Below are 19,864 nucleotides of genomic sequence, written 5' to 3' on the forward strand. Positions count from 1 at the left end.
AGTCTGGAGACATCACCCAGGAACTCAACTTACCTCCACACACAGGCCATATGTCAAACAAACAGACTCCATTTTATCATGTAAACCACACCCAGGGGTGGGGTATGTGGGCAGCCCTATCTCTCAGGCTGCCCATAAACCTAAGGGGAACCAAAAACAAGGTATTCAATGAAAGGGGCAAAGACAGTAATATCAAATATATATAATAATCACTTTATTAGGAAAATGAATGACATAAAAACAACACAAAAACAAGGTGTGAAGACCCTGGGTCTCCTGTGGGCATAATACTATTCAGACAACGCAGGGTGAGGGTAAAACAGTGGCAATATTTCATTGAACCACCAAACAAACAATAAACATATAGAACTGTCCCAGCAAATACCCAAGATGGCACAAAATTACACAGTCTCACCCTTCCTCTTGCCCGCCGGAAATAGATCAGCTACAACTTTGGGACTTCCAGGGCCAAGTACCTCAACCAGTGGCACCCACTTTGGGTGTATACCCACAGAGAGGAGGTAGCGGCAAGTTTAGGAAGCTGACAGTCCATTGAGGTGCAAGACCAGGAGACCGGGGGTTCCATCCTGGCATCTCCGAACAAATCCATGGGTTCCAGGTGACCTCATTGTCCCAACCTGGCTTTCTCTGAGTGTCTCCATGTGTTCCAGGTGATCAGATGGTCCCAACCTGGCAACCCCAAACAACATATCCATGGGGCCAGGTGACCCCATTGTCCCAACCTGGTTTCCCCAAATGTATCCATGGATTCTCTGATGGTCAATTGAGCAGATCTGCATACTTCCAGTCAGGGCCATGTACCTTTAGGCTGGAGTCCTGTAGAATCCAAATCTGTGTCTCTCTGGATGTAGCCATGTTACCAAACTACTGTCCTGAAGAGTCTCTCTGATTCTCTTTGTAAAGTCTGTCTGCTATAAAGGCATTTGTCCCTTAAATAGTTCACAATTGTCCTTTCAATCACACATCCCCCTGTCAAGCAGGGAAGGTGCAAGGCTAATTTCTCATTGTTTGAGCATTTAATCAATTTGCAAAACTTATACTCCTCTCCTCTGCGAGTCACCAAGCAACAGGGTCCACTCAATGGTTAATCAACATGTTTAGCAAACTTTCATTGTTCACAGACCAAGAGAAGCCAACATTCAGACTTATACAAATAGTAGTTTGTCCTTCTTGATCCACCAAAGAAAAACACATAAGTTCAAAAGTCAACATAATAGTGTATTTCTTCTGGCCAAACAAATCTAGACGTCTGGCTAATTAAGATTAGAAGCTGTGTAGCGACATAGTAAAAAATCTATATAAAAAACAGCTCAGGAGGGAGAGGGGTATGCCCAGAATAATATTGGTTCAAATCTCTCCAATTATATATACCACCAGAATAAACTGGTTGCATCAATAGCTATTCACATTTACATTACAAATTTCATATAATTATAATACTTGTGCAATGAAAATATATTAAGTGATTGCTGTTGTGCATATCAGTAATTAACTGCAATATAGTACACAATCAATCATAAAAATATACATGACTAAGATGCAAAGACTGCTGTAAAATGTAACACACCTAAAGTGCTATAAGTGTAATAGTAGAATACATTTACAAACCTAAGTGCTCATTTCAGTAAATCAGATCATAATATTGGAAGGTACGTGGATAAATAACATTGACAATGTATATGAGGACACAGAGGTGTATCTAGCACTCAGAGCAAGAATTCAGTTTGGTGACCCCCCCCCCCCCCTCCTCAAGCACATATGCGATTTGCACGCTTAGTCACATGCCGACAAGCTGCTCTCCCTAATTCTCTCAACGTTCAGTGAAACACTGATGAGACACTGAGGAAAGCAGGAAGAAAAGATAGTTGTTACGTGACCGTAAATATGAAAATCGCATATGAGTGAAGTGGCCATGTGATGACTGCTGGAACCTGCAAGCAGAGCTGAATCCTGACTTTATGTGACTGCACATTCCTGAATTCTCACAGAACATACATCGGCACACTTTTAAGCTTTTCCCTTGCAGATGGCAAGAGTGGACGGTCATGTCAATACAAGTATGTGATTTGTATACTTCTGGCCACATTCCGACTAGACATATCTAGCCCTACTCAATTAATTTTCATTGGAGTGAGGCCACACATGTCTAGTCGGCATGTGACTGCATTTATGTAAATTGCCGGCACGAGAGAATCCTGGCAGCATGCAGTGCTCACTGTGAGAATTCACATGGAATGACTGCAGACTCACCACAAACTTGGACAAGCCCTTAAATGCCCTTTAATGCTCCTAACATAAATAAAAACATAAGCATTAGTCAGTATCACAAATAACATTTACATCCAGGTACCTTATAGATGACGTTGTCTCTGGAGTCGTTCTTTTTCTTTTCATCTTCTTCTTGTCCAGACACCATGATGATTTTTCTCATCCACAGCTCGTCTCTGCAGGCTTCCACCTTCTCCAGTCTTCTGTAGCACATCCCCACACAATGCCATTAAAGATAGCAGTCATTATAATGCTCCTGAATAAAAATATCTGCTCGATACTAAGCCCCTCAATAAATAATTGCCTCTCACTATATTCCCTTCACAAAATATGACCTACACACGGCTTATGGTACATGCTCTCTCAACATTGCCCTCTCTTGTCTATATTGGGCCCCCTCTTCTCACTATCCTCTCAAACTGGGTCCTGCCAATAGGGGCCAGTCTCTATACTGTGCCCCCTCCTTAGCATACTGTCCCCTCATGGCTGTGCCCTTACACTGTCCCCCTCCCTCCTCATGCTCTCTCCTCTCACGCCCCTCCTGCTAACAAAACTGTCTCATCACATATTTACCCCCTCATTCTCTATACTTCCTCCTCACACATCCCCCTGACTTCGCATACTATGTCCACACACATCCCATCACCCCTCGCTCCACATACTATTTACGCACAAATCCCATCACCCTCGCTTCCCATACTGTGTCCGCATACATTTTTCCCCTCGCTACTCATAATGTGTCCGCACCCATCTCCCCAATCACCATACTGTGTCTGCACCCAACCCCCCACTCGCTCCCCACACAATAAATCTCCTCCTCTACACAGAATAAATCTCCCTCAACCACACAGAATAAATCTCCCTCTCCACGCAGAATAAATCTCCCTCTCCATGCAGAAAAAATTCCCCCATCCACACAAAATAAATTTCCCTCTCCACGCAGAATAAATTCCCCCCTCCACACAGAATAAATCCTCCTTCCACACAGAATTAATACTACCCCAACAAAGAATAAGAATCCTGCTCTTGGATTCCTCAATGACTCCGAGATTCAGCATACGCTTTACTTCCTTGGAAATAAGCTCTTGCCAGGCCTCTTGAATTCGATAGGGCATCTGAAATGCTAGTCATTACTCACGGGCAGGTCGTGAGGCAGAGAAGTTGGTCAGTACCAAGAGAGCACGTAGTAAACTAAGGGAAAAAACAAAGGCGTAAGTCAGGCAGGGGTAGATTAAGAGTAGCAAGGACCCCGGGCAGTTTAGAAGGCGCGCCCCCCCCCCACACACACACACACCTTATGTATCACGTGACATATCACATGATCCCCGTTGATAGATCATGTGATAGTTCACGTGAAATTAATTTGGCACAATATTAATATATTAATTATAATAATTTTTTTACATTAATTGTGTGACTTAATATTGAGCACAATTAAGTATGCTGACATCCCCTATATACAGTATGAGACCCTACACACAATTTGAGCTGCCACAATCCTCCTATACACAGCAGGAGGCCACACGTAGCCATCTATTCACAGCGGGAGGCCGCACGGCGCCATCTATACACAGCGGGAGGCTGCACATAGCCATCTATACGCAGTAGGAGGCCACACGTAGCCATCTATACACAGCGGGAGACCGCACGGTGCCATCTATACACAGCAGGAGGCCACACGTAGCCATCTACACACAGCGGGGAGGCCGCACGGCGCCATCTATACACAGCGGGAGGCCGCACGTAGCCATCTATACACAGCGGGAGGCCGCACGGCGCCATCTATACACAGCAGGAGGCCGCACGGTGCCATCTAGACACAGAAGGAGGCTGTACGGTGCCATCTATACACAGTAGGAGGCCGCACGTAGCCATCTATACACAGCAGGAGGCCGCACATAGCCATCTATACACAGCAGGAGGCCGCACATAGCCATCTATACACGGTAGGAGGCCGCACATAGCCATCTATACACAGCAGGAGGCCGCACATAGCCATCTATACACAGTAGGAGGCCGCACATAGCCATCTATACACAGCAGGAGGCCGCACATAGGCATCTATACACAGCAGGGGGCCGCACGTAGCCATCTATACACAGCAGGAGGCCGAACGGTGCCATTTAGGCACAGCAGGAGGCCGTACGGTGCCATCTATACACAGCAGGAGGCCGCACGTAGCCATCTATACACAGCAGGAGGCCGCACATAGCCATCTATACACAGCAGGAGGCCGCACATAGCCATCTATACACAGTAGGAGGCCGCACATAGCCATCTATACACAGCAGGAGGCCGCACATAGCCATCTATACACAGTAGGAGGCCGCACATAGCCATCTATACACAGCAGGAGGCCGCACATAGCCATCTATACACAGCAGGGGGCCGCACGTAGCCATCTATACACAGCAGGAGGCCACACGTAGCCATCTATACACAGCAGGAGGCCGCACGTAGCCATCTATAAACAGCAGGAGGCCGCACGTAGCCATCTATAAACAGCAGGAGGCAGCACGCAGCCATCTATACACAGCAGGAGGCCACACGTAGCCATCTATACACAGCAGGAGGCCACACGTAGCCATCTATACACAGCGGGAGGCCGCATGTAGCCATCTATAAACAGCAGGAGGCAGCACGGCGCCATCTATACACAGAGGGAGATAGCACGGCGCCCCCCATATACAGCGGGAGGCCGCACCTATCCATCTATACACAGAAGGGGGCCGCACGTAGCCATCTATACAGAGCAGGAGGCAGCAAGTAGTCATCTATACACAGCAGGAGGCCGCACATAGCCATCTATACACTGCAAGAGGCCTCACGTTGCCATCTATACACCGCAGGAGGCCACACGTAGCCATCCATACACAGCGGGAGGCCGAATGTAGCCATCTATAAACAGCAGGAGGCAGCACGGCGCCATCTATACACAGGAGGAGGCAGCACGGCGCCCCCCAGATACAGCGGGAGGCCGCAGGTAGCCATCTATACACAGCAGGAGGCCACACATAGCCATCTATACACAGCAGGAGGCCGCATGTGGCCATCTATATACTGCAGGAGGCCGCACGTAGCCATCTATACACAGCGGGAGGCTGCATGTAGCCATCTATACCCTGCATGAGGCCAGACATAGCCATCTATACACAGCAGGAGGCCGCACATAGCCATCTATACACAGTAGGAGGCCGCACATAGCCATCTATACACAGCAGGAGGCCGCACATAGCCATCTATACACAGTAGGAGGCCGCACATAGCCATCTATACACAGCAGGAGGCCGCACATAGCCATCTATACACAGCAGGGGGCCGCACGTAGCCATCTATACACAGCAGGAGGCCGCACGTAGCCATCTATACACAGCAGGAGGCCGCACGTAGCCATCTATAAACAGCAGGAGGCCGCACGTAGCCATCTATAAACAGCAGGAGGCAGCACGCAGCCATCTATACACAGCAGGAGGCCAAACGTAGCCATCTATACACAGCAGGAGGCCACACGTAGCCATCTATACACAGCGGGAGGCCGCATGTAGCCATCTATAAACAGCAGGAGGCAGCACGGCGCCATCTATACACAGAGGGAGACAGCACGGCGCCCCCCATATACAGCGGGAGGCCGCACCTATCCATCTATACACAGAAGGGGGCAGCACGTAGCCATCTATACAGAGCAGGAGGCAGCAAGTAGTCATCTATACACAGCAGGAGGCCGCACGTAGCCATCTATACACTGCAAGAGGCCTCACGTTGCCATCTATTCACCGCAGGAGGCCGCACGTAGCCATCCATACACAGCGGGAGGCCGAATGTAGCCATCTATAAACAGCAGGAGGCAGCACGGCGCCATCTATACACAGGAGGAGGCAGCACGGCGCCCCCCAGATACAGCGGGAGGCCGCAGGTAGCCATCTATACACAGCAGGAGGCCACACATAGCCATCTATACACAGCAGGAGGCCGCATGTGGCCATCTATATACTGCAGGAGGCCGCACGTAGCCATCTATACACAGCGGGAGGCTGCATGTAGCCATCTATACCCTGCATGAGGCCAGACATAGCCATCTATACACAGCAGGAGGCCGCACATAGCCATCTATACACAGTAGGAGGCCGCACATAGCCATCTATACACAGCAGGAGGCCGCACATAGCCATCTATACACAGTAGGAGGCCGCACATAGCCATCTATACACAGCAGGAGGCCGCACATAGCCATCTATACACAGCAGGGGGCCGCATGTAGCCATCTATACACAGCAGGAGGCCGCACGTAGCCATCTATACACAGCAGGAGGCCGCACGTAGCCATCTATAAACAGCAGGAGGCCGCACGTAGCCATCTATAAACAGCAGGAGGCAGCACGCAGCCATCTATACACAGCAGGAGGCAAAACGTAGCCATCTATACACAGCAGGAGGCCACACGTAGCCATCTATACACAGCGGGAGGCCGCATGTAGCCATCTATAAACAGCAGGAGGCAGCACGGCGCCATCTATACACAGAGGGAGACAGCACGGCGCCCCCCATATACAGCGGGAGGCCGCACCTATCCATCTATACACAGAAGGGGGCAGCACGTAGCCATCTATACAGAGCAGGAGGCAGCAAGTAGTCATCTATACACAGCAGGAGGCCGCACGTAGCCATCTATACACTGCAAGAGGCCTCACGTTGCCATCTATTCACCGCAGGAGGCCGCACGTAGCCATCCATACACAGCGGGAGGCCGCATGTAGCCATCTATAAACAGCAGGAGGCAGCACGGCGCCATCTATACACAGGAGGAGGCAGCACGGCGCCCCCCAGATACAGCAGGAGGCCGCAGGTAGCCATCTATACACAGCAGGAGGCCACACATAGCCATCTATACACAGCAGGAGGCCGCATGTGGCCATCTATACACTGCAGGAGGCCACACGTAGCCATCTATACACAGCGGGAGGCTGCATGTAGCCATCTATACCCTGCGTGAGGCCAGACATAGCCATCTATAAACAGCAGGAGGCAGCACGGCGCCATCTATACACAGGAGGAGGCAGCACGGCGCCCCCCAGATACAGCAGGAGGCCGCAGGTAGCCATCTATACACAGCAGGAGGCCACACATAGCCATCTATACACAGCAGGAGGCCGCATGTGGCCATCTATACACTGCAGGAGGCCACACGTAGCCATCTATACACAGCGGGAGGCCGCACGTAGCCATCTATACACAGCGGGAGGCCGCACGTAGCCCCCCAGATACAGCGGGAGGCCGCACATAGCCATCTATACACAGCGGGAGGCCGCACGGCACCCCCCAGATACAGAGGGAGGCTGCACCCAGTCACGCCATCACAAACATATACAGACATATACATACACGTATAAACACATTTGAAACACAAAAATACATATAAACAGACATCACACAATGATATCTGCCTGCACACACACACACTCACTCAATCACACACTCACTCACTCACACACTCAATCACCATCCCCTGGCTCGGCTCCAGTCGTCCAGCTCTTCTCTGGTGCAGTAGTGCTGGGCACACTGCGTGACATCATGCTAGCAGACACGGCCACGCACAGGGCTGTGTCTCCTAGCTGTGACGCGGCCGGGCCAGCACACATGGAAGTTAACAGGTGCAGTGCTGGCCCGGCCGAAGAAGAAGCAGCGGCCATGCGAAGCTGCTGGGTGAGTGGTCTGGGGCCCCCCCGCCTTTGCCTGCCACCGGTATGTGCCACATTGGCGCCCACATATTATAATGAGGGCAATCTGGCCATGGGCCCCCCAGAGTCCCGGGCCCCGGGCGGTAGCCCAGATTGCCCTCATTATAATCCGCCTATGAAGTCAGGTCACAGTCTCGGGTCAGAATACCAGAGAAATAGGGGATCTAAGCAAAGGGCAAAACAAACAGGTAGTCATAGCACAGTCCAAAGGTCAGGCAGCAGAAGATCAAAACTCACAGCACAGGAAACATGAAACACACACCAGAGAGCAAAAGTTTTGACTGGCAGTGATCTGGGTCAGGCAGCTCACTAAAGTAGCAGGGCAATTACTAAGAACAGGGAGAAACTGGAGAAATCTCTGCACCTCCCAGTCTCAGATAGGTTAATTGAGCTGTCAATTAATGCACAGACAGCTCAGCATGCCCCAGCACTGGATAGGATGACAGAGGTGTCCATCATTGAGTCCCAGACACACTGGGCAGAGGAAATGTGACAGTACCCCCTCTTCTAGGTGGGGCCACCGGCCCCCAGGGTTCAGATGAAAATATTAGTGACACAAAGGGACTGCGGAAGCTTTAATTTAAAGGCAGCCAGATGGACTAGCTCCAGAAGCTCGTACGGATCAATAAATTTAGGACTCAACTTTGCCGAAGGTACCTTGAGCCTAATATTCTTCGACAATAACCAAACTTTACCACCAACTTTGAAAGTGGAACCCACCGAACGTTTCTTAATGGCCTTACGTTTTTGATGAAGTTGAGCCACCCTAATATTCCTCTGAACCGCCCTCCAGACATCCCCAAGTTTCTTTATGGCCACCTCTACTCCAGGACACCCAGAACTCATCCTAGAAAATTCACGAAAATGAGGATGAAAACTATAATTTCAAAAGAAGGCGAGGCTCCAGTAGACTGATTGACCCGACTCTTAAAGGTGAACTCAGCAAGAGAGAAAAAGGAGAACCAGTCACAACAAAACATCTTAAAATTTGTTGTAATTATTGATTCGTCCCCTCTCTCTGATTGTTGGTTTCAGGGTGGTAAGCAGAAGAAAACAAATCAATCCCCAATTTTCTACAAAACGCTCTCTAGAATTTAGAGACAACTTGCACCCCCTGTGACGACACAGCATTTAATCTTAATTATACAGACATAAATTCAGTCTGCCAGTAGCCATATGCTTTTATCTTTATGTTAACTTTTGAATTTATGTGTTTTTCTTTGGTTTATAAACACAGACTATTGTTTGAATAAGACTGGATGTTGACACTTGAGTTTATATTTACTGCAACTTATTGTCTATTATCTCTGGAGGACAAGGACTCAAGTTCATGGGACAATGATATTTGCTAATATGCTGATTACATATTGTACCATCTAGTTTGTTAACCTGAAGGGTAATGGAGGACAAATTATGCAAATTGATTAAATGCTCAAACAATGAGACATGAGCCCCTGCCACCTTTCATCCTGACCTGTGGATGATGACCTGAGCCACATATGTAAATATAGAAAAGGGATTTCTATCATTCTGCAAGTAGAATCAGAGTGACTTGATAGAGGAACAGCTAGAACAACATGGCTCCATCAAGAGAGACACAAATTTGGATTATACAAGATGCCAGCCTAAGGGACCACATCCCTGGCTGGAGGAATACAGATCTGCTCCATTGACTATAACAGAACCCATGGATACATTTGGAGAAGCCAGGTTGGGACCCTCGGGTCTCCTGGTCACATACCTCAATTGACTGTCAGCTTCCTAAGGTTGTCGTTACCTCCTCTCTGTGGGTGCCCGCCAAAAGCTGGGTCCCACTGGTGGGGGTAGTCAGCTCTGGAAGCCCCTCGGTGTCACAGCAGCTTTAATCCTGGAGAGTCAGCAGAATGTTGAAACTCTGTAATCTTGGGTATTTACTGGGACTGTTCTATATGTTTATTGTATGTTTGGTGGTTCAATAAAGTATTGCCATACTGTTTTACCCTCATCCTGTGTTGTCTGAGTAGTATTATGCCCATGTGAGACCCTCGTGTCTTCTCACCCCCTATCATGCAATGCAATCTCTCCATATGATTGATAAATAACCTGGAAAGCATTTCAGCATTGCGTAATCCCAATAAAGGAGCAAAGTAAGCTTGCTGACTGAATCAGTCAACTACCGCCCAAATAACAGTTTTTCATTTTTTTCCAGACAAAGGCAAATCAGTAACAAAATCCATGGACAAATTAGTCCACAATTTTTCTGGATTAGGCAATGGAGCCATTTCCCCAGCTGGCCAATTATAACAGACTTTAGTGCATGCGCAAACCTCACAGGCGGATACAAAATCCTTAATATCATTAAGCATGGATGGCCAATAAAAGTCTGTGTAGCAGTGACCCCCAGGTGTCCACTCAAGAGTAGCGGATGGGGTCAATGAATAGACTTCACGAATTTCAGCTTCCAATTCCAAGGATACCATAGAAATCACAATTCCTTGAGGAAGAATGGAGGATGGAGGTTCTGGAGGAGAAACAGAATCAAGGCTGCGTGACAAAGCGTCAGCCCTAACATTCTTAGATCCCGGCCTGAATGGGATGGAAAAATTTAATTTAGAAAAAAGTAAGAACCATCTGACCTGTCTAGGGGTTTAACATTTAGCAGATTCAATATAAGCTAAAATTTTAAGATCTGTCACCACAGTAACCAGATGAATAGCTGTCACGGGTGTGTCAGAGGTCACACACAGTGGTTTGCAGAAGATCTCCACGTTTGGCAATGCAGACAGCTGCCTAGATAGGAGGCTGTGTTTAGGACCCAGCGACTACCTCCCTTTAGTCTGGGTGTATATATACCTGATGTGTCTAGGTGGGCGTCACCGGTTATTCTCATTTCTACTTGGAACTTGGCTGAAGCAGCATCCTCTCTGGAGTCTTGAGGCCGTGTGCCCTGTTGGAGTTCTTCTAAAGCTAAGTTGTTATTCTCCTGTGTTGTCTTCCTCTTTTGTCTTTAGAGTGCTAGCGGAGGTAGACTAGTGCTCATCTTCTTTCACCCCCAGCTATAGCCTTGCGCCAGGGATAGTAGGGCGAGGGACGTGATCGGCGACAGCTGCGGAGGCTGTATAGGGACGTTAGGGGGAGACAGGGTGACGCTAGTCCAGATTAGGAGGTCACCTCTTCCCCCTTTCCCTAGTGTCTGGGCTCCCTTTCCCTTTCCCCTCTGTGTTGCACTCACACCTTGCGTGACTCTGTGTGTTGCACTCACTCCATTCTTCAAAAGATAACTTGACAGTGAACAGCTCTCGATTCCCAACATCATAATTTCCCTCAGCAGATGAAAATTTCCTAGAGAACAATGCACAGGGTCACAAGTTGGTTAGAGTTTTGGAACCTTGAGACAAAACAGCCCCTACCACAACCCCTGAGGCATCCACCTCTATGATGAATGCTTTCTCGAAATCAGGTTGGATCAAAACTGGAGCGGACATGAAGCACTCCTTTAATTTATCAAAGGTGCCAATGGCATCCAATGACCAAACCTTAAGATCCGCCCCGTTATGTGTGAGATCAGAAAGAGGTTTAACGATCTGAGAAAAACCCCTAATAAATTTTCTATAGTAATTGGCGAATTCTAAAAATCGTTGCAATGATTTCAGGTTACGAGGTTGAACCCAATCAATTGTAGCCTCCACCTGCCCAGGATCCATCTTAAATCCTTCAGCTGATACAATGAACTCTAGGAAAGATATTCCTTGAACAGAAAAAGTACATTTTTCCAATTTGCAAGCAAAGAATTTTCCCTGAGTTTCTGTAAAACAAACCTAACGTGTTCGTTGTGTGAATCCAGATCAGCTGAAAAAATTAGAATGTATAGAAGGTATACAACAATAAACCTTTCAATAATATCAGAAAAAATGTCATTCATAAAGTTTTGAAAGACTGCATGTTCATTGGTTAAGCCAAAGGGCATGACAAGATTTTCAAATAGACCATCAGACTTTAAACACGCTGTTTTCCACTCCTCACTCTTTCGGATACGTATCAAAGTATAAGCCCCTCTAAGGTCAAGTTTAGAAAACCATTTAGCCCAAGTAAGCTAATTATATATGTCGGGGATGAGTGGAAGTTGGTAAGTATTCATAACCGTGATCTTGTTTATTTCATGTTTATCGAGGCAATTGCTAAGAACAGGGAGCACCAGGAGAAATCTCCCAGTCTTAGATAAGTCAATTGAGCGGTCAATCAAAGCACTCCCCAGCACTGGATAGAATAACAGAGCTGTCCATCACTGAGCCCCAGACACCTGGGCTGAGGAATCGTGAAAGCTTCAAGTTCACCCACACATGTGATTCCATGAAAATCTTGTGTTCTATGACCTCCCAACCCCTCTCTTCCTGGCCATTGGAGGCAATCAAGAGAATGCCAAGAGTGTGCAAAGCAGTCATCAAAGCAAAAGGTGGCTACTTTGAAGAACCTAGAATATAAGACATATTTTCAGTAGTTTCACACTTTTTTGTTATGCATATAATTCCACATGTGTTAATTCATAGTTTTGATGCCTTCAGTATGAATGTACAATTTTCATAGTCATGAAAATTCTGAAAAATCTTTAAACGAGAAGGTGTGTCCAAACTTTTGGTCTGTACTGTATGTGACAAGAAAAATGTGCCAAACTATTGTATCTAATACTTATTTCATGCTATAAAATGCAAATTAATTATGTAAAAATCATACAATGTGATTTTCTGGATTTTGTTTAAGTTTCTGTCTCTCACAGTTTAAGTGTACTTACGATAAAAATTGCAGACCTCTCCACTCTTTGTAGGTGGGAAAACTTGCCAAATCGGCAATGTATAGAATATCTATTTTCCTCACTCTATATATACTATGTATATTGACTCATTACAGATGGGCTAATTTATTCAAGTGAAATTGAATTCTTCTTTAATTTTACAAAAGTTGTAATTTTCTCCACACAACTTCAGCAAAATGCCATTCCGCTTGCCACCATTTTGCTGAATCGTAGAGGGCAGCAAAGGGTAAAAAAAACATATAATACCCCACTGCTCACTGTCAAGGTCCTCCACGGTGCTTCTTTACACCATTGCACACTGCATCTCCGGCGTCTTCACTTTGTAAAAGGACTTCCGGGCACGAGCAGACCTCGAAGGTCACATGTTGTGACATTGCAGCGTGTGCCACATCGGCACAGAACGCAGGTACATCCAAGGCTTGGTTGTTCCTGGAAGTCCCATCCTAGAGTAAAGATGTTGACGATACTGTGCTAGACAGCGGAAAGAAAAGTCAAGGAGGACCAGATAGCGGGCAGAGAGCAGAGAGGACAGCTGAAAAGGTGAGCTGTGGTGAGTATTAGGTTTAGGGGTTTTTTAGCTTTTTTTTACATCTTATGGAACATTCAATTATCAACTTTATTGCAAATCGAATTTCCAAGATCTAGCAAATTATCAATGTCGCTAGATCCGCTCATATCGTATTCGTCTATACCGTGTTTCCCTGAAAATAAGTCAGTGTCTGATATAGTTTTTTAGGGTCAAAATATGGGTTAGGGTAGGGATTATTTTGAGGGGATGTAATTTTTTTTCCATGAACAACAATCCACATTTCTTCTTGAACAAAGAAAAATCAACATTTATTCAAATATAAACATGTCATCATGCATACACATTGCACATACACATGAATGCGCACACACACGCACTGCGCATACACATGAATATACACACAAATGCACTGCACACACACATGCATACACAAACACACACACACACCACACATACACATGTATATTGTAGGGGTTAGGTACTCACTCAGCCGCTTTTGAGGTAGTCACAGGAGTCAGTTTCTTTAAAATGTCCAAGGCAAGTTTATTCGAACTTCATAAACCGCACTTTCAAAGTAAATGAAGAATAGCCTTGTCTGGCACAAAGTAACAAAACAGGAAAATAAACAGTCCATACAGTGCTGCGGGTTCGCCCGCTCACAGTCAGTGTTCTGTAGCACAGACACGCTGGAGGTCTCCACACCTCCCGCCACAGACACTAAATGAGACACTCGATCTCCATTTTATATCCACGCCCTGGGGATATGTGAGCAGCCAATCCCCCCCTATCTCTTATGACTGCTCGTAAAAACCAGCCGTGATACACCTAATTAAACCTCTCAGCACTACTTCTGCTGGAGCATGCTTTCCTGGTTTTACATCACTGAAGTTACCAACCGCAGCGATACATATCTTCCCTCAAGGACATGTCCGGTGGCCATTAGTGATGAGTGAACGTGCTCGCCACTACTCGGTATTCACTTGAGCATCATGGTGCTCGAAAAGCTCCGCGCTCGGCGAGTTTTTCCGGGTTGCTCGGGTGGGAACTCGGGTCCCCTCCCTGCATGTTTGGCGCTCTTTAGAGAGGATTGCCTGCCATGCACTGTAATGCCGTAGCCATGTTGGTTGTGGGCATTACAGTGATTGGCTGGCCACACAGCGTCATCAGGTGTATATCAGACCTGTCGCCGCCATGCTCGTCACAGTCACTCCGGATCAGACAGTGTAGGGAGAGCTGCTGCTGTGTCAGGGAGAGATTTGATTGTGTATTAGGTAGTGTAGGGAGAAAAACCGTACATTACACATATCCATCTTAACAAACAGTCTTTCTGAGGACTAATCCATCTGCAGAGATATCAGGCAGGCAGGGTGTATAGGCAGACAGGCAGTGTATATAGCAGACTACAGTGCACATAGCACAAGAGGCTCCATTCCAGTTCTGCCTTCTGCTGCTGTTAGATATTTCTATACAAAGGCCCAGGTCTCAGGGGCCAGGAATAATTTTTTTTTGCATCTTAATCCTCATTATTTGCTTAAAAAGCAATCTAGAGAACACGTTTTTTCTGTGCCATTTGCTTGTTGGCACTGCCGAATACAGCCAGGTCCTTTCCATATTACAACGCTAAAAATCCATCTATTTAAAACTGCGTTTTCTCCGTCACACGGATCACATATACGTTTTCAGAAAATACTGCCATTTCTGGCCTCCATTAAAAAAAAATTTTCAGTGTGTCAGTGAAACAATTGACACCAGATTGCTGTTCAAAATAGTTACCTACAAGCCAGGTATTTAAAACTGTGTTTTCTCCGTCACACGGCTCACATATAGTAACATAGTAACATAGTTTTTAAGGTTGAAGGAAGACTAAGTCCATCTAGTCCAACCCATAGCCTAACATGTTGATCCAGATGAAGGCAAAAAACCCATGTGGCAAACACTAAGCTCCACATTGGGGAAAAAAATTCCTTCCCGACTCCATACGACAATCAGACTAGTTCCCTGGATCAACGCCCTATCAAGGAATCTAGTATATATAACCCGTAATATTATACTTTTCAAGAAAGGCATCCAGGCCCTTCTTAAATTTTAACAGTGAATCACTCATTACAACATCATGCGGCAGAGACTTCCATAGTCTCACTGTTCTTACTGTAAAGAATCCCCGTCTGTGATTATGTTTAAACCTTCTTTCCTCCAGTCGTAGAAGATGCCCCCTTGTCCCAGTCTCAGGCCTCAGAGTAAAAAGATCAGTAGAAAGGTCTTTGTACTGTCCCCTCATATACTTGTACATAGTAATAAGATCACCCCTAAGCCTTCTTTTTTCCACAGTAAATAACCCCAAGTGTAATAACCTGTCTTGGTATTGCAGACCCCCCAGTCCTCTAATAACCTTGGTCGCTCTTCTCTGCACCCGCTCTAGTTCAGCTATGTCTTTCTTATACACCGGAGACCAGAACTGTACACAGTATTCGAAGTGTGGTCGCACTAATGACTTGTATAGAGGTAAAATTATGTTCTCCTCATGAGCATCTATGCCTCTTTTAATGCATCCCATTATTTTATTTGCCTTTGCAGCAGCAGCCTGACACTGGCCACTAAACGTGAGCTTGTCGTCCACCAATACACCCAGGTCTTTTTCAGTTACAGTTTTGCCCAGTGTTTTACAATTAAGCATATAATTATACATTTTATTTCCTCTGCCCAAGTGCATTACCTTACATTTATCCCCATTAAAGCTCATTTGCCATTTATAAGCCCAAGCTTCTAGTTTACATAGATCCTCCTGTAATATAAAATTGTCCTCCTCTGTATTGATTACCCTGCAGAGTTTAGTGTCATCTGCAAATATTGAAATATTACTCTGTATGCCCCCTACAAGGTCATTAATAAATATGTTAAAAAGAAGGGGGCTCAATACTGACCCCTGTGGTACCCCACTGTTAACTGAGACCCAGTCTGAGTGTTTTCCATTAATAACCACCCTTTGTTTCCTATCACTGAGCCAAGTCTTAACCCACATACATATATTTTCCCCTATCCCCATTGTTCTCATTTTATGTATCAACCTTTTGTGTGGAACCGTATCAAAAGCTTTTGAAAAGTCCATATACACAACATCCACTGCATTTCCTTTGTCCAGTCCAGAACTTGCCTCCTCATAAAAGCTGATCAGATTAGTCTGACAGGAACGGTCCCATCGTAAACCCATGTTGATATTGGGTCATGAGGTTATTCTTCTTCAGATACTCTAGTATAGCATCTCTTAGGAAACCCTCCAGGATTTTACCCACAGTAGAGGTTAAGCTTACCGGCCTATAATTTCCAAGTTCAGTTTTTGTCCCCTTTTTGAATATTGGCACCACATTTGCTATACGCCAGTCCTGTGGTACAGACCCTGTTATTATGGAATCTTTAAAGATTAAAAATAATGGTCTATCTATGACTTTACTTAATTCCTGCAGTACTCGCGGGTGTATCCCATCCGGGCCCAGGGATTTGTCAACTTTAGTGATTTTTAGACGCCGCCGTACTTCCTGCTGGGTTAAGCAAGTGACATTTACTGGAGAATTTTTTTTATCACTAATCATGTTTTCTGTCATGCGATTTTCTTGTGTAAATACGGTTGAAAAAAAATCATTTAGCATATTGGCTTTTTCCTCATCCTCATCCACCATTTCACCCAGACTATTTTTAAGGGGGCCAACACTATCATTTTTTAGTTTTTTACTATTTATGTAGTTAAAGAATATTTTGGGGTTATTTTTACTTTCTCTGGCAATGATTCTCTCTGCCTCAATCTTTGCTGCCTTGATTTGGTTTTTACATAATTTATTTAATTTTCTATATTTATTTAATGCCTCATCACTACCTACTTGCTTTAGTTCTCTAAATGCTTTCTTTTTGTCACTTATTGCGCCCCTTACAGCTTTATTTAGCCATAGTGGTTTCCTCCTATTTCTAGCATGTTTATTCCCATAGGGTATATATTGTGCACAGGTCCTATTCAGGATGTTAATAAATGTCTCCCATTTGCTTTGTGTAGTTTTATGTCTCAGGATATCGTCCCAGTTTATTGCACTAAGATCATCCCTTAACCGTTGGAAATTTTCCTTCCTGAAGTTTAGTGTCCTTGTAACCCCCCTACTACACATCTTATTAAAGGTTACATGAAAACGTATTATTTTGTGATCACTATTACCCAAGTGACCCCCAACTCGTATATTTGATATGCGGTCTGGCCTATTGGTTAATATTAGGTCTAGCAGTGCCCCCCTTCTTGTTGGGTCATGAACCAGTTGTGAAAGGTAATTGTCTCTCATAGTAGTCAAAAACCTATTTCCTTTGCTTGAACTACATGTTTCTGTCCCCCAATGTATTTCAGGGTAGTTGAAGTCTCCCATAATAATGACTTCTCCTTGAGTCGCTGCTTCATCTATTTGCTTCATGAGGACATTCTCCGCTACTTCCATTATTTTTGGAGACTTCTAAAAAACTCCTATCAGTATTTTATTATTTTTTTCCCCTCCCCTTATCTCCACCCACAGGGACTCTACATTTTCACTAGATTCACATATATCCTCCCGCAAGACAGGTTTTAAGGATGATTTTACATATAAACACCCCCCCCCCCTCGCTTGTTTGTACGGTCATTTCTGAACAGACTATAGCCCTGTAAATTAACTGCCCAGTCATGGCTCTCGCCCAGCCACGTCTCAGATATCCCTACCATGTCATAATTATTTTCCAACAAAATTAATTCTAATTCCTCCATTTTGTTGGTGAGGCTTCTGGCATTAGTGTACATGCATTTTATGCATCTCTCTGTACCTCTATTCCTTCTTACTTTATTGACTGTTCTAACCCCACCCCCAATTTCTTTATTTGTGCCCAGATCACTATCTGCACTATCTTCCCCACCTATAAAATGAATACCCTCCCCCCCAATCCCTAGTTTAAACACTCCTCCAACCTTCTAGCCATTTTCTCCCCCCGCACAGCTGCACCCTCCCCATTAAGGTGCAACCGGTCCCTAGCGTAGAGTCTGTAGCCAACTGAGAAGTCGGCCCAGTTCTCCAGGAACCCAAATCCCTCCTTCCTACACCAGTTCTTGAGCCACTTATTTATCTCCCTAATCTCCTGTTGCCTCTCTGGCGTGGCACGTGGTACCGGTAGTATTTCAGAGAATACCACCTTGGAGGTCCTTGCTTTCAGCTTGCAGTCTAATTCCCTGAAATCATCTGTAAGGACCTTCCACCTACCTCTAACTTTGTCATTTGTGCCAATGTGCACCATGACCGCTGGGTCCTCACCAGCCCCTCCCAGTAATCTGTCAACCCGATCAGCGATGTGCCAGACTCGAGCGCCAGGTAGGCAGCACACTGTTCGACGATCCCTGTCTTTGTGACAGATTGCCCTATCTGTTCCTCTAATAATTGAGTCCCCCACTACCAGCACCTGCCTGGCCTGCCCTACTCTCCTATTTCCCTCTTTACTGGAGCTGACACTCCTCCGGCTTTCAGGGGACATGCCTTGCTGCAGTAGTGCTACCCCTGTACCGTCACTCCCCTCATCTGCCAACTTTGCAAACTTATTGGGGTGTGCCAGATCAGGACTAGCCTCCCTGGCACTCTTCCCTCTACCACCCCTTCTAACCGTCACCCAACTAGTGACCTCACTGTCCTGCAGCTCCCGACTACCACCCTCCCCCACATCTACCCCAGTGAGCTGCTGCTCAGTGAGCAGCAGACTCCTTTCCATGTTGTCAATGGATCTCAGTATTGCCAGCTGCTCATTTAGATCCAGTATCTGGGCTTCCAAACGCACAACGTGCACACATCTCGCGCAGCAGTAAGCAACCTCGACCGGCTGTTCAAGGAATACATACATGTGGCAAGATGTACACTGGATAGCATTGTCAATAATGGAGCTCATTTCCTAATGGGGATTGCAATATACAGAATGTTAAGTAAAAAGTAAAGAAATTAATGAAAAACAGTCAGCAATTCAGTCCAAAGTCCTCCCTTCCAAACTCCCTGAATACAAAGTCACTGAAAACCATGTCACACACTTACTTTCGTTCGCACTTACGCTCCGGAAACACGCAGCTCATTCACACTCGCAAACTAAGAGATTTAAAGAGGTTTTTTTTGTTTTTTTTTTCCCTTTTCCAGCAATGCACCCTTCACCTCAATGCACAGAAAATACTGACATTTCTGGCCTCCATTAAAAAAAAATTTCAGTGTGTCAGCAACGTTTTTGACACTGGTTTGCTGTTCAAAACAGTTACCTACAGGCCAGGTATTTAAAACTGTGTTTTCTCTGTCACACGGATTACATATACGTTTTCAGAAAATACTGCCATTTCTGGCCTCCATTAAAAATTTCTTTCAGTGTGTCAGTGAAGCAATTCACAGCAGTTTGCTGGTCAAACTACTTACCTACAGGCCAGGTATTTAAAACTCTGTTTACTCCGTCACACGGATCACATAAAATTTCGCTCCAAACTCAGTCATTTGTAGTGAG

General features: G+C 45.8%; 1 protein-coding gene across 3 annotated transcripts in view; it reads left to right on the top strand.

Moving 5' to 3' along the window:
• The window catches only part of LOC141249555 (stromelysin-1-like), a 74,778-nt gene that overhangs the window by 10,385 nt on the left and 44,529 nt on the right, over positions 1-19,864 (top strand). The window contains exon 2 of one of the 3 annotated variants that reach the window (XM_073669686.1): positions 10,213-10,623. The exons of the other annotated variants lie outside the window; for them this stretch is intronic. The gene's annotated coding sequence lies outside the window, so the exon portion shown is untranslated. The remainder of the gene's footprint in view (positions 1-10,212; positions 10,624-19,864) is intronic. 3 annotated transcript variants of the gene reach the window in all.

The sequence above is a fragment of the Phyllobates terribilis genome, unplaced genomic scaffold (genome assembly GCF_046119375.1).
Source record: "Phyllobates terribilis strain yellow unplaced genomic scaffold, ASM4611937v1 Scaffold_2__4_contigs__length_985480577, whole genome shotgun sequence".
Taxonomy (NCBI): Eukaryota; Metazoa; Chordata; class Amphibia; order Anura; family Dendrobatidae; genus Phyllobates; species Phyllobates terribilis.